The 27,021-nt window shown below is 38.9% G+C and overlaps 1 long non-coding RNA gene across 3 annotated transcripts in view; it reads right to left on the bottom strand.

Annotated features, from left to right (window-relative positions):
• The window catches only part of LOC137219786 (uncharacterized), a 56,075-nt gene that overhangs the window by 12,613 nt on the left and 16,441 nt on the right, over positions 1-27,021 (bottom strand). Inside the window, exons 1-3 of one of the 3 annotated variants that reach the window (XR_010941246.1) lie at positions 25,079-26,508; positions 17,558-17,737; positions 7,253-9,066 (exon numbers count right to left, since the gene is read on the bottom strand). This is a non-coding gene — a long non-coding RNA (uncharacterized lncRNA). Of the gene's footprint in view, positions 1-7,252; positions 9,067-17,557; positions 17,738-25,078; positions 26,509-27,021 lie in introns of those variants that run through there. The other 2 variants (XR_010941247.1, XR_010941245.1) reach the window with 2 other exon arrangements.

The raw sequence follows: 27,021 nt of genomic DNA, 5'->3' as shown, positions 1-27,021 counted from the left end.
GGATCTTCCCGAACCGGGGCACGAACCCGTGTTCCCTGCATTGGCAAGCGGACTCTCAACCACTGCGCCACCAGGGGAGCCCGAAACTGGCTTATTCTTATATATTCTTAGCATTTTCTTTTTTAAGCATTCTATTGTTTTAACTTAAACTCTGAAAAATAAAATTTCCTTCCCCTAAATACCAATGTATTTAATTTTTTCCTATTTGGCAAACATTGATTTGGGGCTTCCAAATCAATTGGAATTGTTTATGTAGGTGATGGAGTCACTGATAAGCCTCACAGGGGTAAGGTGGCAGTGCAGGTATTAGCAGAGGCAATGGGATGGGGAGGGCTTACTAGGCCCTAGAGGCCTAGAGGCCAGGCCAGGACCCCAGAGGACCGGGTTGCTCCATAGGAGCTGCAGCTATAGGAAAGGCACAGTGACTGCTGGCGATACCACCTGAAGCAGAGTGAAAAAGAGAAAAATACCTTGGCTTCTCCATTCCTCTTACCTTCCAATCTCTTACCAGTGCCAACCCTTTGAGTGAACCTAACAGGAGCAGTTAGCAAGGGACCTTGGGAAATGTAATTCCTTGTGATACAGAGCAGAGCAGGGGAGCAGAGAAAAATGGATATGAGAACAAACAGCAAATGTGGCACAGAGCACATTTCTTAGCTTTTATTTTCAGGAAAATAAATAGTGACTTTATGAAACAATAATAATGCTTCATGGGATTTAAAAATATAGCTAAAATTAAATTATATAATGATAGCAGCACCATAAGGCAGTAAGAGGGACAATGGAGATCAAGTATTCTAAGGTCCTTCCACTATTTGGGAAGAAGTAAAAGTTATGATTTGTATCAGATACTTTAAAAGGTCAACAATGGCTTAACATCACTAATCATTAGGGAAATGCAAATCAAAAACTGAAATAGGATACCACTTCACACCCATTAGGATGACTATTACCAAAACAAACAAACAGAAAATAACAAGTATTATGAAGAATATGGAGAAATTGGAACCCTGAGCATTGTTGGTAGGAATGTAAAATGGTGCGGCTGCTATGGAAACAGTATAGTTTCCTCAAAGCATATATTGAAAATGAAGAAAAACTGAGTTAATTATTGGAGTAAACATCTCAAAAAAATGTAAGTACAGCAAATTAACATCCCCCCTAAATTAGCAGAGATAAAATAATAAATATAAGAGCAAATTTTAGAGAAATAAAAAATAACACAGAATAGAGAAGTATCAATAGAGCCAAAGTTGGTTCTTTAAACAACAAATAAAATTAATAAATCTCAGCAAGACTGACAAAGAAAAAAGACAAAATTTAAAAGTTACCAAGACTAGAAAACTAAAAAGGATACCAGTATATGCTATGGACATTAAAAAGGCAGCGAGAGAATATTAAGAATAATTTTATGACAATAAAATTTTAAATGTAGATGAACAGATTCCTAGAAAAACAATTTTTAAAAATGGATAGTTTTACATCTAATAAAAAAGCTGAATTCTTAATTATAAACCTTCCCACAAAGAAAATTCTAAGCCCCTTTAGTTTCACCGGTAAATTTTATGAAACATTTGGAGAAGAGATAACATATCTTACAAACACTTCCAGACAACAAAAACAGTATATACACTTCCCAACTTGTTTTATGAGGTCAGAAAACTTTCACATCCAAACTGAGAAGGACATATAAAGAAAACAAAAAACAGCCCACAGAATGTCTCTGATGAACTACAACAAAATCCTAAACAAAATATTAGCAAATGAATCCAGCAATATATAAAAAGGATAATACATTATGACCAAGTTGGAGTCATTCCAAGAATGCAAAAATGATTTCACATTTGAAAATTTATATATGTACTCTACCATATTAACAGAATATAGGAGAAAATCAGATGTTCATGACAATAGATGTAAAAGAAAAACATTTGGCAATATTCAATACCCCCTCACAATTTTAAAAAAGAGAAACTCCTACAAACTAGACTAGAAGCGATTTTTTTTTTTTTTTGGCTGCACTGCAAGGCATGTGGGATCTTAGTTCCTTGACCAGTGATCGAACCCATGCCCCTGTTCATGCCCCCTGCAGTGGAAGCACAGAGTCTTAACCACTGGACCACCAGGGAAGTCCCCTGAGAATTTTCTTAATATGATAAAAGATATCTACCAAGAGCATATAGCAGACACCTAACTTAATTGTGAAATGTTCAAAGCTTTTCCCCTGAGATTTGTAATAGATAAGGAAGCCATTCTCACAACTTCTATTTAGCAAAGCCCTGAATCCATAACCAGTGGAGGAAGGCAAGAAAAAGAAATAAAAAGCCAAAGGTTTGGAAAGAAAGAAATAAAACACATTTAATTCAGAGATGCCATGACTGTGTATGTAAAAATATCCAAAAAGACACTGCTGATAAACTATTACAATTAATAAAAGAATTTCACAAGGTCTCTGGATACAAGGTCAATATGCATAAATCAATTATATTTCCATATGAGAACAATTAGAAAATCAATATTAAAAATGACCCAATACCAAGAATATCATCAAATACATGGAATAAATCCTATGAAGGAAAGACTTTTACACAGAAAACTATAAAATATTCTTGAGAGAAATTAAAGAAAACCTAAATAAATGGAGAGATATGCCATGTTCATGGGTTAGAAGAATCAACATTGCAAAGTTTTTTTTTTCCCAAAGAATCCAAAGATTCAGTGTAATCCCTTATCAGAAATCCCGATGGCTTTTTATTTCATGGAAATTGATGAGCCAATTCTAAAATATACGAGGGAATGCAAAGGGCTATTCTATAATAACCAAAAAAATCTTGAAGACAAATTTGGAAGATATATACCCTTGGATATCAAAATAAAGGTACAATAATAAAAACAATGTAGGGATTTCCCTGGTAGTCCAGTGGTTAAGAATCTGCCTTCCAATGCAGGGGACGCAGGTTTGATACCTGGTTGGGGAACTAAGATCCCACATACCGTGGGGCAACTAAGCTGGCGCACTGCAGTTAGAGAGTCTGCACACCGCAGTGAAAGATCCTGCATGCCGCAGCTAAGACCTGACGCAGTCAAATAAATAAATATATTTTTTAAAAACGTAGCAATGACACAGAATAGACAAATAGACTGAACAGAACAGAGAATTCAAAAACAGACTCAAACATTTATAGATTCTTGATTTATGCCAAAGCAGCACTGCAGAGTAGTAGGGAAAGAACAGTATTTTCAATAAATGATCCTAGGATAGTGTCATTTAGGAAAAAGTAAATATTGACTTCTACCTCACATTATATACAAAATTAATTCTAGGTGGATTAAAAGTCTAACTATGAAAGGTGAAGCAATAAAGTTTCAAGAAAATAACTTAGAAGAATATTTTCATAACCTTAAAGAAAGAGTTCTTGAGTGGGACAAAAACTGCACTAATGATAAAGGAAACCATTTATAATTGGAATACATTAAAATTAGGAACCTGTGTTCATCACCAAAGACAGCATTAAGACGGGGGGGAAAAGCAAGCCACAAACTGGGAGGAGATATTTGCAACTGATATACCAACTTGTATCCAGAATATATGAAGAACTATACATCAGTAAGAAAGAGGAAGAACCTAATAGAAAAATTGGAAAAAGATTTAAGATCTCAAAATGAAGATATTCAAATAGGCAATAAACATATGAAAAAGTGCTCAACATCATTAATCACCACGGAAATGCAAATTAAAACCATAATCAGATACCACTGTCACCCATCAGAATGACTAAAATTAAAAGGACCAACAATACCAAGAGTTGCGTGAGGATGTGTTGCTGAGAGTAAATTGGTGCAACTACTTTGTAAAATTGTTTTGCATTCTCTACTAAGTTAAACATATGCATACCCCATGACCTAGCAAATCCACTCCTAGATATATAACCAATAGAAATAAATAGATATGTACAGTAAAAAGACAACTATAAGAAAATTTATAGGACTTCCCTGGTGGCACAGTGGTTAAGAATCTGCCTGCTAATTCAGGGGACATGGGTTCAAGCCCTGGCCCGGGAAGATCTCACATGCCGCAGAGCAACTAAACTTGTGCACCACAGCTACTGAGCCTGCGCTCTAGAGTCCTTGAGCCACAACTTTTGAGCCCACGAACTACAACTACCGAAGTCCGAGTGCCTAGAGCCCGTGCTCCGCAACAAGAGAAGCCACCGCAATGAGAAGCCTGTGCACCACAACGAAGAGTAGCCTCCGCTCGTCGCAACGAGAGAAAGCCCGCACACAGCAACGAAGACCCAAAGCAGCCAAAATAAAATAAATAAAAATTAAAAAAAAGAAAACTTATAGCACCATTATTCTTATTAGCCCTAATCTGTAAACAATCCAGATGTCCACAAAGATAATAAATTATAATAATAATTATACATTACAACATATATATTAAATATATTTAATATACTAAATTATATTCATCACACAATAGAATATTATATAAATATAATATAAAGAACCAAGCAGTTAAAAAGAACCAACCATTTCTACATGCAGCAACATGGATGAAACAAACATAATATTGACTAAAAGAAACCAGAGACAAAAGAAAACTTACTGTTTAGTTACATTTACATAAAATTTAAAAACAGACAAACAATCTTTGGCTCTAGAAGGCAGGACAGTGATCTCATTTAGGAGAAAGAAGGCATTAGCAGTCAACGGCGGGGAGAGGAGGACACGTATATGTATTCTTGGGTGCTGTTACAGGATGTGTTCACTTTGTCATAATTCATTTATATGTGCCTATGTATAATGTAATAAGAAGTTATTAGTAAAAATATATTCAGGGGGCTTCCCTGGTGGCACAGTAGTTGGGAGTCCGCCTGCCGGTGCAGGGGACGCGGGTTTCTGCCCCGGTCCGGGAAGATCCCACATACCGCGGAGCGGCCGGGCCCGTGAGCTATGGCTGCTGGGCCTGCGGGTCCGGAGCCTGTGTTCCGCAACGGGAGGGAGAGGCCACAACAGTGAGAGGCCCGTGTACCGCAAAAAAAAAAAAAAACAAAAAAACATATATATATATATTCAGGTGAAAAATATACTGAAAATGTTCACTAAAATAATAGTAAAGTAGTGTTAGGGCACTGAAATTGTGGGTGATTTTTTGGCCTTAATTTTCCATACTACAGTTATCAGATTATAATATACTGATTTGTCACAAAACTGCCTCTATTGCTTAAAAAATTATGCTTATAAAAGTGATTTTTTTTTCAAGTAGAGATCAGATTTGAGATATTTGTGAGACAATTTTTAAAAGAACCACTAATGGAAGTCATTAGTTCTATTAAATTTTGAAATCTTTCAAAACAAAAATATCTGTTTCTCCTAATCATGGTTTGATATATACTTCATTGTAGCAAGTTGCACTTGAGCATTTAAGATAAAAAGTTAAGTAACTCATCCAGATCATTTACTCATAATATGTTTACTTCCTACAAAAATAAACAATTAGGTGCAAAAGGGCAATTTCCTGTCTAGTATGAATTCTTTGTTCATTTTTAGTTGTAACACAAATTTCAGTTTGTTCCAGAACAAATTCTACTCTGCAAAGATTCATGTTGCTAATTCTCTAAAGACTAAAAATGACAATGAGACGTTATAAATGATTTAAAGTGTAGCATTTTATGGTCTTTCCCCCCCTTCTCAATCTAATTCCGTTCTCTTCTAATAATGTTTTGATTTCACTTTAAAAAATAAAGCCTTCTTTTACTTCCCCAACTTATATCAAGATTCATTTTGATGCTATAGTAATTCAAACATAGGTATAGGTAAAAGAAGCATAGGCAAAGGGACAAATAGGTCAATGAAACAGAACAGAAAAAACAAAAACAGATTAATGAGTATTTGGGAACTTGGTATGTGATAGAAAAAGCTATGTAGACTAATGGGGAAATTATGAACTATTCAATAAATGATCTTGGGACAATTGGATAATTCACATTTTTCAAAAAGCTATTAGATCTCTACTTCAAATCTTATACAAAAATCAGTTCCAGATGGATCAAGGATTTAAATATAAAAGGTAAAATTTTTAGGAGAAAATATAGGAAAAATCTTTATGACCTCAGAAGGAGAAAGTTTTCTTAAACATGGTATAAAAACCATAAATCATAAAGGAAAATATCTATAGATTTGACTACATAAAAATCAAAAATACCTATATGACAAAAGATATCATAAACAAAGTTAAAATACAAGTGACAGCCTCAGAGAAGATACTTGCAGCATGTATGACCAGTAAAGGATTAGTTTTCAGAATATTTGAAAACAAGCTCCCCAATAGAAAATTATGCAAAATATATGAGCAACCAAATCACAAAAAAAGAAACTAAGTGGTCAATAACAAAGATGATCAACTTCACGCTTAATTAAGGAAATACAAATTAAAGTTATGAAACCAACATTCCCCAAGCTGAATGGGCCAAGGAAGCTTTCACTTAAATCCCTTCTTTGGTATATCCCACACTTACATGGACCTTGTGTCCCCAAGTCCAAAATTCTGTTGTTGTTTTTTTCCCTTTATCTTTTGTCCTTCTGGATTTAGGACTTTAAAGCTCATACATGTTTGTATACACTTTTCTGTCACTGTAGCTTGTTTGGGAGGAAATGGCTGTAAAACTACATTCAATTAGCTATGTTATCTGTTTCTTTAACCTAACTTAGCTCTTTTTTATAATTAATTTTACCCCCAAACTAATGTCATTTTAGATGTAAAATTAATTTTCAAAAAATCGGGCTTCCCTGGTGGTGCAGTGGTTGAGAGTCCACCTGCTGATGCAGGGGACACTGGTTCGTGCCCCGGCCTGGGAAGATCCCACATGCCGCGGAGCAGCTGGGCCCGTGAGCCATGGCCGCTGAGCCTATGCGTCCGGAGCTTGTGCTCCGCAACGGGAGAGGCCACAACAGTGACAGGCCCGTGTACCGCAAAAATAAATAAATAAAATAAAATAAAATAAAACAAAACAAAATATTCCTTTTCCTGAAAATTCCTGCATTTCCTGAAAATTGGTAGTTGGATCTAGAGGTTTGATCAAAGTCAGGTTTGATTTCTTTTGGCTAGACATCACAGTTTGGGTTGTGTCCTTCCATCAGGAGGCACATATGTCTGATTCTCTTTTTTTTTTGCGATGTTAGCAGCAGTTGACAAGCAGTGCTAGTAATTTATTACAAATCACAAAATCATTATATTTTCTTCTTTCTTTTTCATTTATTACCTGGAATACGATAAAGAGAAACCTCCCTTATTTACCATTTAGGTAACCAACAGTAGTAGTTTACGTAAGAAAAGTAGGTAAACATATATATTTGATGTGCTTTTCAATCCAGTGCAGTATTTATCCTTATGGATGCCTAAACTTTCCTACCTTTGTCAGTGGGAGCCTATTCAGATAGGCTTCTGCGTTCTTCTGACACAACCTTAGCAATCTCAAAACATTCCTTGCAGTCTAAGACAAGATTTTCAAGCCTGTCCTGTACATTCCCTGTCCTATACCCGAAATCAGTTCTTTTCCCAAAGTGTGCTTGTTACTTTTAGTACGAGATACTATTTGGAGATCACAGTCTGGGTGCTAGCAGCGCTCATTGCTACTGGCTTGATAAATGCATTTAGGCCTATACAGTGGACAAAGCTAGGTAGCTATCTTTAGGCCACCAAAGTGTATATATAACACATATATAATCTTTGAGCATCCCTATATGTCCTATGTAACAGGATTTCTGAATTTTGTGTTATCATTTCCTTTTATATGTATCTTTAAACAAGGTATTATTTAGTTCTTCATTTTTGAAACTTTATATAAATGGAATTATACTGCAGATGTTTTGAGTCTTTCGGGAGTTTGTTTGGTCAACATTAAGTTTGTGAGATTTACCCATGTTAAAGCAGTCACTTTCATTACTCTATACTATTCCATTCTATGAATATAGCACAATTTATCTATTCTCCTAAGGATGCAAGTTTGGGTCATTCCCAGTAGTTTGCTCCAGCAACAAACCAGTTATAACCATCTTGTGTATGAGTCTCTTGGTGCACTCATGCAAGAGTTTCTTGTTTCCAATAACTGAGAAGTGAAATTTCTGGGTTATAGGGTCTACTCTCGCTTTTGTTCCTTCAACTCAACTGAACACCCTTGTTAAGTTTACCAGAGACCTCCATAGGGCCAGATGGGTAATTTTCTGTTCTCATTATGCTTGGTTCCTGAACAGTTTTCAACTCAGCTTTTCCTACCTTGGAATCTCCACCCGGGTCAGGACAGCACAGTCTGCTGACATTGCTCACATTCCAATGGTAGCTCCTCCTTGATCTATTCTGCCTAATACCCTCTACCCCACCTCTCAGCACTCGAGTTCCTTGGAATCCTTCCGGAGCCCTTTCTTCTTTTCCTCTCTATCCATACTTTCTCTAGGTGAACTCATCCATTTTCATGATTCTAAATGCTATTTATTTGTTTTAGACCCTGATTTTATTGGTCCTCAGCTTTCTTCTCTGAACTCCAGTTGTATGATTAACTGCCTAGATTACTCAGTCATTTCAAATTTAATATGTTTAAGGGGGAATTTTTTCTTTTCCCATATATCCTATAATACTCCAGACTTCCTCATCCTAATAAATAGGTTACCAGTCTTTCAGTTATTACAACCAGAAGCATTGATGCCTATGAACTGCTGGTTCTACCTCTAAAATATGTCCTGAATCTGAACATGTTTCTCTACCTTAATTGCCACCACCCTACCCAAGCTACTATCATCTTTCACCTGGGCCTCTGCAATAATGCCATAACTGATCATAAACGTTTCCATTTTTGTAACCCTTCACTTCATTCTTCCTACAGCAGCTGGTCCTGATGCTTCAGTCACACAGACCTCTGTCAGTTTTTTTACAACATGTCAAGCCTTTTGACTTGTAGGGCCTTTGCACTTGCAGTACCTCTGCCTGTGTTGATCCTCTTGGGTTTCCCATGAATGGCTTCTTTTCATCATTTGGGTCTCGTTTTAAAAGTCTCCAACTCAGAATGGCTATCATCAAAAAGAACACAAATAACAAATATTGAGGAGGATGTGGAGAAAAGGGAACCCTTGTTCACTGTTGGTGGGAATGTAAATTGGTGCAGCCCCTGTGGAAAACAGTATGGAGGTTTCTCAAAAGACTAAAAATAGAACTACCATAAGACCCAGCAATTCCACTCCTGGGCATATATCTGAGAAAAATGAAAACACTAATTTGAAAAGATATATGCACCCACAATGTTCACAATTGCCAAGATATGGAAGCAACCTAAGTGTCCATCAACAAATGAATGGATAAAGAAGTATGAATGGTAAATATATAACAGAATATTACTCAGTAGTAAAAAAGAATGAAATGTTGCCATTTGCAGCAGCATGGATGGACTTGGAGGGCATTATGCTAAGTTAAATAAGTCAGACAGAGAAACACAAATACTGTATAATAGCACTTACATGTGGAATCTAAAAAATACAACAAAGTAGTGAATGTAACAAAAAAGAAGCAGACTCACAGATATTGAGAGCGAACTAGTGGTTACCAGTATGGGGAGGGGCAAAACAGGGGTAGGGGATTAAGAGACACAAATTATTATGTATAAAGCAAGCTACAACGATATATTGTACAACACAGGGAATAGAGCCAATATTCTATGACTATAAATGGAGAATAATTTTTAAAAATTATGAACCACTATATTGTACACCTGTAACTTATATAATGTTGAACAGCAATTACACTTCAACTGAAAAAAATACAAGAAAAAAGAAAGTCCCCAACTCAGGACTTCTCTGACACCCTATTTAATTAGCTCCCCTCTGCTTTTTTTTTTTTTTTTTTTTTTCAGTACGCGGGCCTCTCACTGCTGTGGCCTCTCCCGTTGCGGCTCACGGGCCCAGCCGCTCCACGGCATGCGGGATCCTCGCGGACCGCGGCACGAACCCGCGTCCCCGGCACCGGCAGGCGGACTCTCAACCACTGCGCCACCAGGGAAGCCCTCCCCATCTGCTAGTTTCTTCTCAGTACCCTATTTCTTTCAAAACACTAATCACAGTTTGTAAAAATATATTGTAGAAAGATGTTTACAGTCTGTCTCCACCACTAGAATACAAGGTTCAGGAGAAAGGAAGCTTTGTCAGTCATTCTTCTGTTGTACCCCGGCATCTTGGAAACTCAACCCCATTCTAGATACTAAAAACTTGACAGTTGTGAATAAGACCTCTATCACATCCTCAGATTTGCCAAAGTGAATAATATTTTTGTAAAATTTTCATCAGCCATGACTGTAGATGCCAAAAGAATTCTATGCACATTGTAGTAACAGAGGTGAATTTCCTTAATAAATTCCCGTCTGGCTCCATCTAACTTGTTACTTTGCTTCCTTAGTGGAGGATATTTGGTGGTGGCTTCCGAAATGCCATTAAAGCCTTGTTTAAAATCCTATCAAACTTTTTAGCTTGGCCACACAGCACTGATCAAAAGTTCAATCTTGAGGAAATGAGCAGTCCTTTTTCTTGTCCTGGAGTCCACCTGAACAGCCATCCAAGAGTCTCTTTGTTTGGTTGGCTGGGTCCAGCTTGATGAATGAATAGCCCCTTTACCAAAGAACAATAGCATAGAGCTGGGCCACTAACTAGTTGAGAGGTGTTAATCTCCTTGCAGGTAATTATTTCCAGAAATCTAGCAACTCCTAGAATGTTTCAATTCCTACCATGGTCCTAGAAATTTAACCAATACACTTAAAATGTTTTTAAAACTTTTTAAAGATTTCGTAGTTTTATGCTTTTTAATTTCAGACATCACGCTTTTGTATTGAAATTGTAAAGTTATAAACATCTTTCTTGAAATTGTTATGAATTTATACTTTAGAATCTAAGAGATTGATTTCATTCATAAGTTTAATTCACTTTCAACTCTTAAACACAGGGAACAGATACATTGATCAGATGTGTAGTTTGCCATTAATACCTTTACCTCTCCACCTGAAGTGATATGTAAAGCCTACCAAGTCACTGCTGTGACCTGCAAATGTTTACTTCAAGAAGTTAAACATCAGACATTGTGCAGGGGTTAATCAACAGTCTATTTCTAATAGCTTGCTGACAAAGGCAACCTTATTCTATGTGTTTCTAAAAACCACCAGAGTTAGTTACTGTAACTTTACAGTGAAAACCAAAATATTCATGGCCTCAGTGCCCTGAGATGCAAGAAGTCCTTAGAAACCAAAAGTAAACCTTAGACTTGATCTTCCTCTAAAATCTATGGTGGCAGGTAAACTGGGGCTTCTCCTCACACCTCCTTATGAATTGGAACATTTCATGCTGAGTAAATTGTGCTTGGTAACACACCACGCTGAATTTAGCTCATATCTGAAAAATACCACAACCATACTCCACTGTTTGGCCGTATTTACTTTCTGGCTGGAAAGAACTTCCAAAGAGTATTCATTTCCTCTATCTCTTTAGGCCCTGGACCTTTGTTTACTGTGGTATAGCTTTGTGTGGTGGGACATAGGTTGAGTTTCAAATGCTGAGAAGGGATGATTAGATTTAGCTTAAAAATACCTTTTGAAAATACTATCCATATCTTATTGTCTTACTGAATTCATCCCAGTCCATTTTTACACAAGATTTCTAGATAAACTGATTTAATGTTTAAGACCTGAGACCTCAGATTACAAAAAAAAAAAAAAAAAAAAACAAAAACACAACAGAAAAACCCAGCAGCTTGTCATTTCTTATTTAATTTTGTTATCGTTTAGATACCAGACTCTTCTATTGGATGGGACTCTTCATTCCTCTGTTGTATTGATACCTTTCACTTTTTAATTAAAGGACTAAACCGCTTCAGGCTTCTAAGTTGGTCTTCAGTTTCCCTTTTGGTGATAAGCAAGGTATGTCCGTTGAGCAACCCAGCTTCCAACACAGATACAGGGACAGCCTTCGCTCTCTGATGAGATATGCAGTACCTAATATATCACAAGGACATTAGGCAGGAGCAGCCTCCAAGAATGGGTTTTTTGATTGGTAACATTTCATTCTGACATTTCCATTAGTGTTTAAGTACACAGTTTAATTTTTTAAGTTACCTAAATCAATAAAATATAATAAAGAATGAAAAGAAAGAAAATTGTTTCTGTGAAACGTAAATTGAACGCCTTGGAAACACGCAATAAGATAGAATCACTTAAACCTGTTTAGTTGTCAAATTAGATGTAGGTTAAACAATAAAAAGTATAACTGACATTAAAAGGTCTGAGAACAAACATCTCAAGCATAATAGAGCAGCCACCTCGCCATAAGAGTTAATGTTGTGAGCACCAGGTAAGTCAGTTAGGTGGAGGTCCTTAAAAGAGAATCTACTTAAATGTTGGCTTTTGCCATTTTTATGATATTCCTTATTTTTAAAATATATAATGGGTGTGATAAATTGTGCCAAAGAAATGCAATTGGGGCTTCCCTGGTGGCGCAGTGGTTGAGAGTCCGCCTGCCGATGCAGGGGACGCAGGTCCGTGCCCTGGTCTGGGAAGATCCCACATGCCGCGGAGCAGCTGGGCCCGTGAGCCATGGCTGCTGAGCCTGCACGTCCGGAGCCTGTGCTCCACAACGGGAGAGGCCACAACAGTGAGAGGCCCGCGTACAGGAAAAAAAAAAAAAGAAAGAAATGCCATTGAACAAAGAGAGACTCATGAATAACTTAAGAATTACGATAATAAAAGTGGCAATAAATCATCCCAAAGAAAATGCCATAATCATTTTATGATTATAGAAAATTCAATGACTTTTCAGTTACAAACAATAGAAACTGAATCTGGATATTTAAGCAGTTTATTAAAAGAAGTTTTGAAAAGATATTGGGTTAAAGCAGATGAATTTTATGGTATGCAAAGCATAGCCTGATAAAGCTGTAAAAGAGGATACTGGGTGTCTAATGTGTGTTTTTCGACACCACCAAGCAATTAACTCAATTCTGACACTGTCTACCTGGAGCTAACATCAGACCCCACAGGTTAAGGGCTCAATCCTACAAGACTGTCTCATCCCCCGCCCCCCCACTTCAGACAGCAATCACAAGTCCAGGCTGTCACCTGTGCTTCTGACCAACCAGCTATAGATCAGAGGTTCCCATGCTCCCAACCTTGGCTTCGACAGATTTGCTAGAATGGCTCACAGAACTCAGAGAAACAATTTCCTCACTAGATTATTATAAAAGAATATAACTCAGGCACAGCCAGCTGGAAGAGACACACGGGCAAGGTATGTGAGAAGTGACACAGAGCTTTCATGCCCTCTGAGCATGCCGTTTCCCCCACAGCTCCAAGTATTCACCAACCCGGAAGCTCTTCAAAGCTCATCCTTTTGTGTTTTTATGGAGGCTTCATTACGTAAGCATAATTGATTAACTCACTTGCTGTTGGTGATGGAACTCAGTCTCCAGCCCCTCTCCGTTCCCTGGAAGTAGAGAGGGGACTAGGAGGGCCACCAACCCTCTAATCACTTTGTTGGCTCCCCTAGCAACTAGCTCCCATCCTTAGGTTATCCTGGGGCTTTCCAAAAGTCACCTCATTAACATAATAAAAGGCATCTTTATTGCTGTCATCACTGAGACAAAGACCAAATATATATATTTCTTATTATAAATCACAGTATCACAGGTTGGCTCACAGAATCAGTAGGAGGACTGGAGAAAACAGACTTAAGGCTACACTTCCAGGAGCAACCCTGAAAACCACGGTGCAGAACTGGTCTGATGAGGAACCTGCTGCTGCTGGCCCTGCTCTCCACACTGTGGGAGGGCACATCATGGCCCTTCTGCCAGGGATTGACCTTACTGTGCCCATACTGCTGGCAGCAAAAGCTAACTCCTGGGTCAGAACTCAACCTTACGACCACAGCCATCCCTCTGCTTCTGCGCTTGGAGACAGAGCCTGTCTCCTCATGCAGCTTCTGAAATAAAGTTTCAAATGCCTAAGCGCTAGCTGCACAGGATCCTGAGGAATTGAGTTTTCTGGGTTTCTCTCTTGAGGAAGCAGGACTCCTAAAGCCAGACACTCTTCCTAGACATAGCAAGAGTGATCAAAAGATGCTGGCAGCCTGAAAATGTAAGAAATGTCTATTTCAACAGCTTCTAATTTTCAATGGATTTACTCATGTTCAGTCAAATTCTCCTAATCTAATACTTATGATATCAGACCTCTAGAATTCCACATACAATGTGTGGCTTATCAAAGTCTCTGACTTATCCAAAACAATACAATAATTAAGATTAAAGGTGATTATATGATTGCCACAATAAGTTTAGTTAACATTCATCATCCCAGATACAAAAGAAAAAAAAAGAATGTTCTCACCATAACAACAACAACTACCACAGAATGGTAATTTTGTGAGTTAAAGAATGTGTTCCCTGTTGGTGGGATTGTAAATTGGTGCAGCCACTATGGAAAACAGTATGGAGGTTCCTCAAAAACCTAAAAATATAGTTGCCATATGACCCAGAAATCCCAGTCCTGGGCATATATCTCGACAAAATTCTAATTCAAAAAGATACATGCACCCCTATGTTCATAGCAGCACTATTCACAACAGCCAAGACATGGAAACAATCTAAATGTCTATTGACAGATGAATGGATGAAGAAGATGTGAGATATATATATATATATATATGGAATATTACTCAGCCATAAAAAAGAGGGAAATAATGCCATTTGCAGCAATATAGATGGGCCTAGAGTTGATCATACTAAGTGAAGTAAATCAGAAAGAGAAAGACAAATACTATATGCTATCATTTATATGTGGAATCTCAAATGACACAAATGGGGCTTCCCTGGTGGCACAGTGGCTAAGAATCTGCCTGCCAATGCAGGGGACACGGGTTTGAGCCCTGGTCTGGGAAGATCCCAAATGCCATGGAGCAACTAAGCCTGTGCGCCACAACTACTGAGCCTGTGCTCCAGAGCCCGTGAGCAATAACTACTGAGCCCACGTGCCACAACTACTAAAGCCCACATGCCTAGAGCCGATGCTCTGCAACAAGAGAAGCCACTGCAATGAGAAGCCTGCGCACGGCAACAAAGAGTAGCCCCTGCTCACCGCAACTAGAGAAAGCTCGCACACAGCAACAAAGACCCAACACTGCCAAAAATAAATAAATTTATTAAAAATAAATAAGTAAATAAAATGACACAAATGAACTTATCTACAAAACAGAAACAGACTTGCAGACATAGAGAACAGACTTGTGGTTGCTGGGAGGCAAAGCGGGGGAGGGATGGCTTGGGAATATGGGATTAGCAGATGCAAAATATTATATATAGAAAGGATAAACAACAAGGTCCTACTATATAGCACAGGGAACTGTATTCAATATCCTGTGATAAACCGTAATGGAAAAGAATATGAAAAAGAACGTAGATATAGGGCTTCCCTGGTGGCACAGTGGTTGAGAGTCCGCCTGCCGATGCAGGGGACGCGGGTTCGTGCCCCGGTTCGGGAATATCCCACTTGCCGCGGAGCGGCTGGGCCCGTGAGCCATGGCCACTGAGCCTGCGCATCTGGAGCCTGTGCTCCACAACAGGAGAGGCCACAACAGTGAGAGGCCCGCGTACCGCAAAAAAAAAAAAGAACGTAGATATGTGTATAACTGAATCACTTTGCTGTACAGCAGAAACTAACACAACATTGTAAATCAACTATACGTCAATAAAATAAGTTTTTTAAAAAAGAATGTGTTAACTAACCTTATTATGGTGATATGTAATATATATGTGCACCAAGTCATCACATTGTGCACCTTAAACTTACTCAATGTTGTATGTCAATTAATATCTCAACAAAGCTGGGAAAAATGTTGACTGTTGAATCTGGCTGATAGGTATACAGGGCCTCAGAAAAGTATTTACTGTTTGTGTGTGTGTGTGTGTGTTTGAAAATTTTTATGGTAAAATGTTTAACAAAAAACAATGAATTTATTTTTGAAATTTAAAAAAATGGTTGTTAGGTCCACATGAAAGAATGAAATACTTGTGAATTGAAAATGTAGATTAATGAAAGGTAATGGGCACCACCAGTCACTAAAATGTACTACAAAGCTACAATTACCAAAGCAATGATGGCATAAGAATAAAAAGTCAATGAAGAAGAACAGAAACCCCAAACACAGCCCCTGTTACATATAAAACTTGAGTTTTTATAAAGTTCTGATTTCAAAAAAAAGAAAAAGATTAAAGGTGATATATACACGTCTCTTAGAGGCCAAGAGTATGACTGTGGAACCAGACTTACCTGGATTCAAATCCCAGTTTTGCAATCAGTGAGCTGTGTGACCTTGGGCAATTTATTGTAACATCTCAGTGTCTTCAACTGTATACTGCAGATGATAATGGTAACCTACCTCATAGCAGTGTTGTGTGTTTTAAATGAGTCAATATATGTAGAACTCTTAAAACAGTGCTTAAATGAGTACAAGTGAGTTATTATTATAGGTAGTACATATGTACTGTAAGGAAATAGGAAGGTACCGAGTCTAGGAGCTATACAATATGTGCAGAGCTCATAGATGGAGGCTCAAAGGTGAAAGGGACACATGGCCTTTGCATTCTGAGCTGGAAACCAAGTGTGGAAGATAAACACATAAATAAATGTGATACAAGACAGATGGCAATAAGTGTACAATATCAGTACATACAAAATACTATGGAAATATTAAGGACAGTGAGATTCTTTCCTGCTGGAAGACCCTGGCAAGGCACTTTGGAGCATGTCAGCTTTGAGCTATGCTTTAAATAAAGAGTTTAAATTTGATGGGCAGATACTCGGGGGAGGGAGAGGAAGAGGGCATTCCAAGCAGGAATGGAGCAACTTGAACAAAAGCACAAAGCTAAGAAATGGTATGAAAGGAGTCACCTGTGTTTGTATGGGTTAAATGAAGTTTAGCAGGAAACAAGGCTTGAAATAAGCACGGACCAATTTGTGGAGTGCTTTCAACTTTAGGCTAGGGAGATGCACTTGATTACGAACGCAATGGAATCTTCAATTGTTTTGTCTGGTGGGGCGGGGGGAGATGGGGTTCCCACCCCATGCCAAATCATTCTGGCCCAGACCATTCCATTTTCTTCCCCTTCATTAGTTACCCTCCGATTCCAAGTTCTTTAGAAAGATATTAACTTTTCAAGACTACAAGATAAAATGAGTTACACTTATAAGTCAAACTTGAACCTGCTTTGAACTGGCCTTGCTTGGAGTTTTCTAAATCCCCATTACTGTATTCTTCCCTGGGCTGCCTGAATATGGTTTTTGTTATCTAAACAGGCAAAAGCCAGATAAAGGTATTCAGCGACTCAAGTTTTTCAGCATTTATAAGGTAGAAACATGACCGCTCTCCCATTCACCTCTTTACTCGCCCATTATTTCCTTCTTACTCCCTTTGAGAGCAAAGAGAAGGAAATGGAGAAATTCTGCTTAGGTCAAGCAGTTCCTTATCTAAAACGTATTGATACCTCATTCCCCCTTGCCTCAGTGTTCGGTATGTTGCCTCCAGCAACAAATCCAGAAGAAAGATAGATGAGTGACTCCCTGGAACAGTGCTTCTTCACACGCTTCCCTCGGGCCTTAAGTCGCTCAGTCAGCCCAGCACTCCAGCACCTCTTGCGCAGCAGCGATTCCTCCACTTGGTAAGCCTTCCCAATGTGCAAACAACAAGTTGATTTATGTAATGTGTTCCTCAGTAAAACACACTTATGGCTTAGACTTGCAATATATATGAGATGAATCTGAGTTTAAAAGTATTCCAAAAGAAATAGGATTTGGAATTCCTAGTGTTAGGGAACAAACATGCTACTGTTAAAACGTTGGTGTGACTCTACGTAAGTCCATGCTCCATAAATTTGGTTCTATGACAGACGTAGGGGGTGTGTGTGTATATATATATATATACACACACACAGTGGAATATTATTCAGCACAAAAAGGACTGAAATGTTGCCATTTGCAGCAACATGTATGAACATGGAGGACATTATCACAAGTGAAATGTCAGACAGAGAAAGACAAATACTGTATGATTTCACTTAGATGTGGAATCTAAAAAATAAAATGAATGAACAAACATAGCAAAATAGAAATAGAGTTACAGATACAGAGAACAAATAGGTGGTTGCCACAGTGGGGAGAGGAAAGAAATAGGTGTGGGAGATTAAGAGGGAGAAACTTCTAGTTGCAAAATAAATGAGTCATGAGTATGAAATGTACGATGTGGGGACTATAGTTAAAAACTATGCAATATCTTTGTATGGTGACATATCTTAACTAGACTTATCATGGTGATCATTTTGAAATGTACAGAAATATCAAATCATTATGTTGTGTAACGGGGACTAACATGGTGTTGTAGGTCAATTATACTTCAAAAACAAACAAACAAATATAGAAAAAGAGGTCAGATTTGTGGTTACCAGAGGCAGGGGGCAAGGGAGGGGGATTGGATGAAGGCAAAAGGTACAAACTTCCAGATGTAAGATAAATAAGGACTAGGGATATAATGTACAACATGATAAATATAATTTAACAGTGCTGTGTGTTATATATGAAAGCTGTTAAGAGAGTAAATCACGAGAATTTATTTAATTCAGTATCTATATGAGGTGATGGATGTTCACTAAATTTATTGTAATAATCATTTCATGATGTATGTAAGTCAAATCATTATGCTGTACACCTTAAACTTATACAGGGCTGTATGTCAGTTATAGCTCAATAAAACTGGAAGAAAAAAAAAAATTGGTTCTATGACTCAAAACCAGAATAAAAAACTCACTTGTTTCACCACTATTTATCCATTATAGGTTATTTTTTTTAAAAGCATGAGGATTTATTGGCCCATAGAATTGAAGAGTCCAGAGGTAGTTCCAAGCTTCAAGCATTGTGGATTCAGGGCTCTGGTTTTCTTTCTTTCTGTCCTTATTGGTGCTGGCTTCCTTCATGGCTGTAAGAGGGATCTCAGCAGTAGGACTACATGTTGGAAAATGATCTTATGATTTCACTGTAGGCTTACTGAATTTTTTTACTTTCCTTCAAAATCTAGCAGGTGCTGGGGCTTCCCTGGTGGCGCAGTGGTTGAGAGTCCGCCTGCCGATGTAGGGGACACGGGTTCGTGCCCCGGTCCGGGAAGATCCCACATGCCGCGGAGCGGCTGGGCCCGTGAGCCATGGCCGCTGGGCCTGCGCGTCCGGAGCCTGTGCTCCGCAACGGGAGAGGCCACAACAGTGAGAGGCCCGCATACCGCAAAAAAAAAAAAAAAAATCTAGCAGGTGCTGCATTATTACACAAATGGCATTTGTGTATTTGACAAATGGTTCTTCAAAGCATCAAAGTGCTGAAGCACCAACTTCTGGCTCTGGACAATGAATAAGGGTTAAGTCACCATGGGGGCTGTGGACATCCACATTGTCCAGGCGCATGTGGTCTCTTCAAGTTGGATAGCTCTGCTGGTCCCACGTCAGGAGAGCACCAAGCCTTTGTTTATTTGGGAGCTCTGGAATTCAGGGCTAAGCCATCTTGCATTACCATATGGCCAGTTTTCTTCAGAGTCCTTTCATTACTGGTTATTTTTAAGGGACTTAGGGACTTCCCTGGTGGTGCAGTGGTTAAGAATCCACCTGCTCATGCAGGGGACACGGGTTCAAGCCTTGGTCTGGGAAGATCCCATGTGCTGCGGAGCAACTAAGCCTGTGCGCCACAACCTGTGCTCTAGAGCCCATGAGCCACAACAACTGAAGCCCATGCATCTAGAGCCCGTGCTCCGCAGCAAGAGAAGCCACTGCAGTGAGAAGCCTGTGCACTGCAATGAAGAGAAGCCCCCGCTCGCTGCAACTAGAGAAAGCCCGCACGCAGCAACCAAGACCCAACGTGGCCAAAAATAAAATAAATAAATAAATTTTAAAAATATATATGCTTAAAGAAAAAGAAAACATTATTTTTAAGGGACTTGGAAAATAAAGCAATGGATATTGTAAAATATTAAGACCTATTTCTATGGACATAGAGGAAGCTTAAACAATAATGTGAAAATTTTCTTCTAATGTATCATTCTCTATTTATTATTGTATTTTAATATTCAGGGCAATTCTCTTTCTAGTCCAATTGTTAAGTAGAGGAGCTGATTTGTATGACGGCCTAAAAGTGCACTAATGACATGTTCTCTATGGGTTAGCCTGTGTTTTTCAGTGTATGCGTCCATATATGTGTGTGGACTGTGTGTGGACGTCAGAGTCAGGGGGATGGTCAGGGAAGTGAGAATAAGCTCCTGCTGCTGAGTTTGGCAGCAGGTAACATAAACTAAGCACAATTATGTGACAATCATGGTTTTGAGCATTTTACAGACATTATCTCATTTAATTCTCATAACCACACAGTGATATAATTTCTCTCTTGTTCCCATTTACAGATGGAGAAACCGAAGTTCAGAAAGGCAAGTACATTTCTCGAAGTTGCATAGCTAGAAAGGGGCCGAGCTTAGTTGTCTTTCTCCAGAGCCTGAGGACTAAACTGCTAGCTTGAAGTGGTTCCCAGTGCTCTTTCTTCTGAAGTTTACGCTTGATGTTCCCTAGTAATGTGACAAAAGATGTCTCCCACCTCCATTCTGTGCCCTCTGAGAAGTCTGGGAATTCCATAGATTTACGGTTTAGAGTCAGGAATAGAAGAGCTAGCCCAAGCCTTCTTTCCCCCAGGAAACATTTGATTTCCTCTAGTACAATGGCCTTCTTCGCTTTTCATATAATTCAATATGTTTCAAAACTTAGCAAGGAGTTACTATTTGATTCTTTAATGTATATTTTTCCGATTGTGACAGAAATACATGCAAATAGAAAACTTTTAAGAAAAAGAAAACATGGAAATATGTAAAGAACCACATAACTCCTAAGATAACACTGTTAACATTTCTGTGCATTTTCTTCCAGCATATACAGCTTCACATTTTGTTTTCTTCATGTATGGTAATGTGGTAAACATTTTCTCATAATTCTTGAGGGCGACAACTATGTTTATTTGGATCAACGTTATATTTCCAGGGCCTAGCACCATACCTGGCATATAGCAATTAGCATCTAATTAGTAATGTCTAATTATTTGATTTAACAAATATTAGTTGATTAAATGACTGAAATTATATATCCTTCCAAAACTTTTTAAAGGCCACATAATTATGAATCTCTGAAATAAAGTGTAACTGTGAAATCACATTAAAATCGTACATAACTCATTTTCTAAAGTTTTACCAGGGAAAGACAAAATGAGGTAACACAAAGAACCCTGAGGCAGGAGTCAGGCTGGCAGGCTCTAGCTTTGCTCAGTCATTGTACATATAACAGTACACACTCCATTTTACTTCTTCATACCTCGGTTTCCTCATTTGTGATATGAAGGGGTTGATTGGACTGCTTGCTAAGATTCACTTCTATTTTTACACTATATCATTTTCTTTCTTTGAAAGGGTGTTACTGTAGTACATAAACATATATATATATATATTTAAATTTATTTATTTTTGGCTGCATTGGATCTCCGTTGCTGTGTGCAGGCTTTCTCTAGTTGAGGCGAGCGGGAGTTATTCTTCTTTGCGGTGCGCGGGCTTCTCATTGCAGTGGCTTCTCTTGTTGCAGAGCATGGGCTCTAGGCACGCAGGCTCAGTAGTTGTGGCTCGCGGGCTTAGTTGCTCCGCAGCATGTGGGATCTTCCCGGTCCAGGGCTCGAATCCATGTCCCCTGCATCAGCAGGCGGATTCTTAACCAGGGTGCCACCAGGGAAGCCCTATTTTATTTTTTTTAAACATTTAAGTAATACAGAATTATATAGAGTAAAACATGAAATTTCCATTTTACAACCACTCCCATCCCCAGTACCACTCTCCTCGCCAAAGGCTACAACTAGTATAGTTTGATGTCTGTAGGTCCTTCCATCCTTTTACTATGCTTTTATATATGTCCAAATACAAATTTGTAATTTAAAAACCCATAAATGGGATATTATGTGTATTATTCTGAGAATTGCTTCTTTCCCCTTTTTCCCTACAATATATCTTTAGGGCTCTTTCAGAGTCAGCATATCTAAACTGAATTTATTTTGATAAAATGGTTGTTACCATCAGTTATTTAACAATTCCACCAGCAATAGTCACAGGTTGTTTCCAGTTTTACACTATTGTAAACAGTGCAACGGTAAATACCCTGTACTGTATGGCATAGTGGTTAAGAGCATGAACTTTGGACTCAGGCTACGTGCATTTGAATCCTGGCTCCACCACTTCATAGCTGTTACTTAACCTCTCTGTGCCTCAGTCTTCTCATTAATAAAGCAGGGATTATGGGCTTCCCTGGTGGCGCAGTGGTTGAGAGTCCGCCTGCCGATGCAGGGGACACGGGTTCGTGCCCTGGTCGGGGAAGATCCCACATGCCGCGGAGCGGCTGGGCCTGTGAGCCGTGGCCGCTGAGCCTGCGCGTCCGGAGCCTGTGCTCCGCAACGGGAGAGGCCACAACAGTGAGAGGCCCGCGTACCGAAAAAAACAAACAAAAAAAAACAAATAAAGTGGGGATTATGGGGCTACTTTTAGAATTAAATTAGTCAGCATATATAGAGTTCTTCAACTGTGTCTGGCACATAGTAAGAGCTAAATGCTATTATCATTATTATTATATATAACATCTTTGTACACATATACAAGGGAATTGATTTCTAAAGGTGGAATTACTGGGTTGAAGTTAAGCACATTTAAAATTTTGAAAGGTTTTGCCAAATTGTCTTCCTAAAAGTCTTTAACGATTTCTACTTTAATCCACGGTAGTTAAGAGTGCCTATCTTACATTGGTCACTATCAATTTTAAATATGTTTGCTCTACTATTAGACATCTGTGCACTTTTCAAAACTTAGGCTAATTAGCTATTGTCATTCTCAGTGTCCTTTACTGTCAAGACTGAAATGTAAGACTTCTGTTGGGTATCAAGGCAAGTTTAGGCCACCAGATTTTTACCAGAGAAGCTATAGTCAGCTGTTTTAGGCTGTACTTTGTCCATATCCGGTATTGCCTCTCTTTAGTGGGACGCATGTGCCCTGAAACATGTTTGGTGCTTCTTTTGTGTGGTTTATGTAAAATGAAATTAAAATCCTGTATTTACCTCAAAAAGAGCTAAAAACAAAAGCAGAACACAAAACAAGTATCAGGGGATAAGCACATATTGTCAGAGTCTGAAGATTTCGCAGAACGTCACGCTTGAGGTTAAAGAAGTGTTAGACGTTAAAGAATGTGTCTGAGCTTGTCCTTCAGAGAAGTGGTGGGTAGCCTGCTTCTGAGTCAGGGCTGGAGCTGGCGGGGCTAAGGAATGCTTCAGGCTCCACCCAGCCTTTTGGGATTAAGCTGCCCAAAAGCTCTCTAGTGCCCTCTTCTGGCCAAAGTGAGGAGTTACATGCTAACCGGAGAACGTTTCCTGTATTGTCCCAACATTCAGAGTATTTGTTTACAAAGTTAACGTCAAAGAGTTAAAGAAGAGGGAAAATTCAGTGTTTTAAGATAGAAAAGTTGGGCTTCCCTGGTGGCGCAGTGGTTGGGAGTCCGCCTGCCAATGCAGGGGACGCGGGTTCGCGCCCCATGCGCGGAGCGGCTAGGCCCGTGAGCCTGCGCGTCTGGAGCCTGTGCTCTGTAACGGGAAAAGCCACAGCAGTGAGAGGCCCCGTGTACAGCAAAAAAAAAAAAAAAAAGAGAGAGGAAAATTAAAGTATTTGGGAATAAATTGCTGACTGCCATGTTTATTAATATTTATTTTTTCAATTGAGAAAGGCAAAAGAAAAAAAATACAACTACCTTTTACAGCATCCTACTATGTGTACCTTCGAAACAATAAAACCCAAATCTCCACCATACAAAACTTCTAAAATTCCTAAATCTTCAGATGCACTCACTTAGTGTTTTCTGACCAATACCGGCCTTATTTAAATGTTTAACATGTAGAAAAATGTGAAAATAATATGCTAGCAATATTAAAAACTTTATAAAACTGTAGTTACTCTTTATTTACTAGTGTTCGTTATATCTGAATTGCCCTCTGGGAATGACTGAGTGATGGAAAAAACTTTCCTTCCCTTGCAGCTGTCAGAGTCGAAGGTTTTCCTCTGACCTCCTTTAGATCTTTACTCAAAAGTCACCAATGGGTGACTACCCTCCCAACTCTGTATAAAAATGGTAGCCCAGCTCCACCCTCCGAAACTCCCCCATCCCTGCTCGGCCCATGCCCTTCCCCCTTATTTTTTTAACATTCTCCATAGTACTTACCACCACTGAATGTACTATAAATTTTACTTTTTCAAATTGAGGTATAATTCACATACCATGCAATTCATTCATTTAAAGCATACAATTCAATGGTTTTTAGTATTATTGTCAGAGCTGTACAACCAACGTAACAATCAATTATAGTGCATTCTCACTGTCCCCAAACGAACTCCTGAACCCATTAGCAGTCAGTCCCCATTTCCCCTCAAACCATCCCACTGTCCCTACTCCTAAGCAGCCACTAACTTTCTTTCTATCTCTACAGATGTGCCTGTTCTGGGCATTTCATATAAATGGAATCATATGTTATATGAACCTTAGTAACTGACTTTATTCACTTAGCATGTGTTCAAGGTTCTTCCATGTTGCAGCGTGCATCAGTACTTCATTTCTTTCAGTGGCCAAATAATGTTCCTTTGTATGGCCATACCACATTTTCCTTTTCTGTTAATCAGCTGATGGACATTTGGGTTCTTTCCACTTTTTGGCTATTGTAAATAACGCTGCTATGAACATTCATGTACAAGTTTTTGTGAGGATGTGTTTTCATTTCTCTTGGGAATTTTACTTCCTTTAAAAAAAAATCATGTTTGTTGTCTGTCTCCCCAACAAGAATGCAAGCTCAGAGATTTTTGAATATTTTGCTATATCCCCTGCACCTAATACCATGCCAACATAAGGTAGATGCTCAATACATACCTGTAAAAATGAATGAATTGTTTTCCTCTCTCCTTTTTGGAAGACAATATTTTGCAGCATGGGCTCCCTCAGTTCCTCTTAATTCTGGTTCCAACTTTTCGCCTAAAGTCAGGTGAGTCATCACTAGGAAGAAAGGAAGGTGACTCTGTAGACGTAAATTAACCTAGGAGGCAATAATCAAGCAAAAAGTGTTTATTTGGGATCAAAAAATTGCAAAGAATTGCACCCACTCGGTGTCCCACTAGGGAGTAAACGTCAGGGGCTTTTAAAGGCAAAGAAGAGAGTTTTGCATTACAAATACTTTAACTGGTTTGTTAAATCTGCAGATGCAGAACTGTAGAGACAGAGGGCCTACTGTAAAGTTAAAGGATTTTTGACTGTGTGGGAGTTGGTGCCCCTAACCCCCAACATTGTTCAGGGTCAAATGTATTTGTTGCTTGGCCCAGTTCAAGAGTTCATAGATCCACCAGGTGAGGACAGGCGTAAGATCCACCTCCTTAATGGCCTCCTGGCTCCATTTTAAAAATTCCCTCGACATAAGTGGCTTCATTTTATTTCACATTTCACATTTCCCCCTCTTGATCAAGATCTTTCTCTAAAACATTGCTAATCAACTTACAGATTTGCTTTGTCTCACGTTGCTGGGATGGACCTGTCCCAGAAAGTCATGTCCTACATTGGGGGGAATTTTTAATCTTCCGTGGTTATTTCAAGCTGTCAGTATCTTAAGGGTTAGGCCACATTTGAGCAACAGGGAGATGTTTAGGAAGTGATTCTGAGGCAGTTTCCTTGTCTGGGAATTTCATCGAGTTACATGAAGGTTCAGGTGAATAAGACTTATCTATCATTTCAATCTGTTGAGCAACCATAATCTTGGTTTTCATAGATGTTTTGGAGCAGAACAGAGTGAGGAGTAGCATAAGAAGTTTAAATCAAGCGCCCAGAGCAAAATTCCAGTAATAAAAGAATGAGCAAAATTTGAAGTCCTGATGTTAGCCGAGAGCCTGAACCTGAAGGAAACCAGCTGAAAACATCAATAGGGAACCAGGGGATATTGGACCAGAGAGGTTTTCTGCTATTTTTCTAATTTTTTTGAGTTCTAATTCAACTTCACCAGAAGCATTGATTCCGGTGTAGCAGAAGGTGTTGTCTATGGCACAGATACCAACCTGTTCTGCAAGGAGATAACCGAGTGCTATTCGATTATCTAAATGTAATCCTTGCTAGGGAATCCAGGGATCATTGCCATTGAGCCAAGACTCGAGCGGTAGAATTTTCTAATTTAGCTATGCTTAGGGATAAATTCTTTATCAGCAGGTCGTTATGGACTGCACCAATCCAGGGAACAAGTCCTTTGGCAACGGTAATCAATGGAGAGTAGATTGGGTATAAAAAGGGGCTGCCAAGTCTCTCCTTGGATTTTTTCTTTAACAAAAACTTGAAACTAAATTTATGGTATTCCCAAAGGTATTGTCCTGTCATATGCCAGCTTCTAGATATTCATAAGCCCATGGTTCTCCTTTGTAACCACATACACAGGTGTATCCAGAAGAGGCACATAGTATGCTGCCAAGAGTGTGGTTACTCATGTTTTCAGTGACAGGTATGAACTTAGGGATCCGTCCTAGCCAAGGATCCACGCGGCCTTTACAGACCGTTAAGGGTCGGCTGACAACCATCTGATCCCAGTATGACAAAAGGCTTGGCGTACGCTGATGACATCACATTTCTTACAAATTTTGGTCCGTCATTTGCTTGATGCCAGAGGTAAAGGAAAAAGAGGGTACAGGTGGTAGGAACGTTAGAGGAATAGGGCTTTAGAGAAATGTTTTGTGTCAACTGAAAGCAAGGTGGAGACACCTTATCATATAGTTTTACTCTGCAGACAGTCTTAGGGGCTGGATGCTTAAAATCTACCAGATGCTTAAAATCTACCAGAGTGT

Source organism: Pseudorca crassidens, chromosome 2 (genome assembly GCF_039906515.1).
Source record: "Pseudorca crassidens isolate mPseCra1 chromosome 2, mPseCra1.hap1, whole genome shotgun sequence".
NCBI classification, from domain to species: Eukaryota; Metazoa; Chordata; class Mammalia; order Artiodactyla; family Delphinidae; genus Pseudorca; species Pseudorca crassidens.
This window is presented reverse-complemented; position numbering and strand designations above follow the sequence as displayed.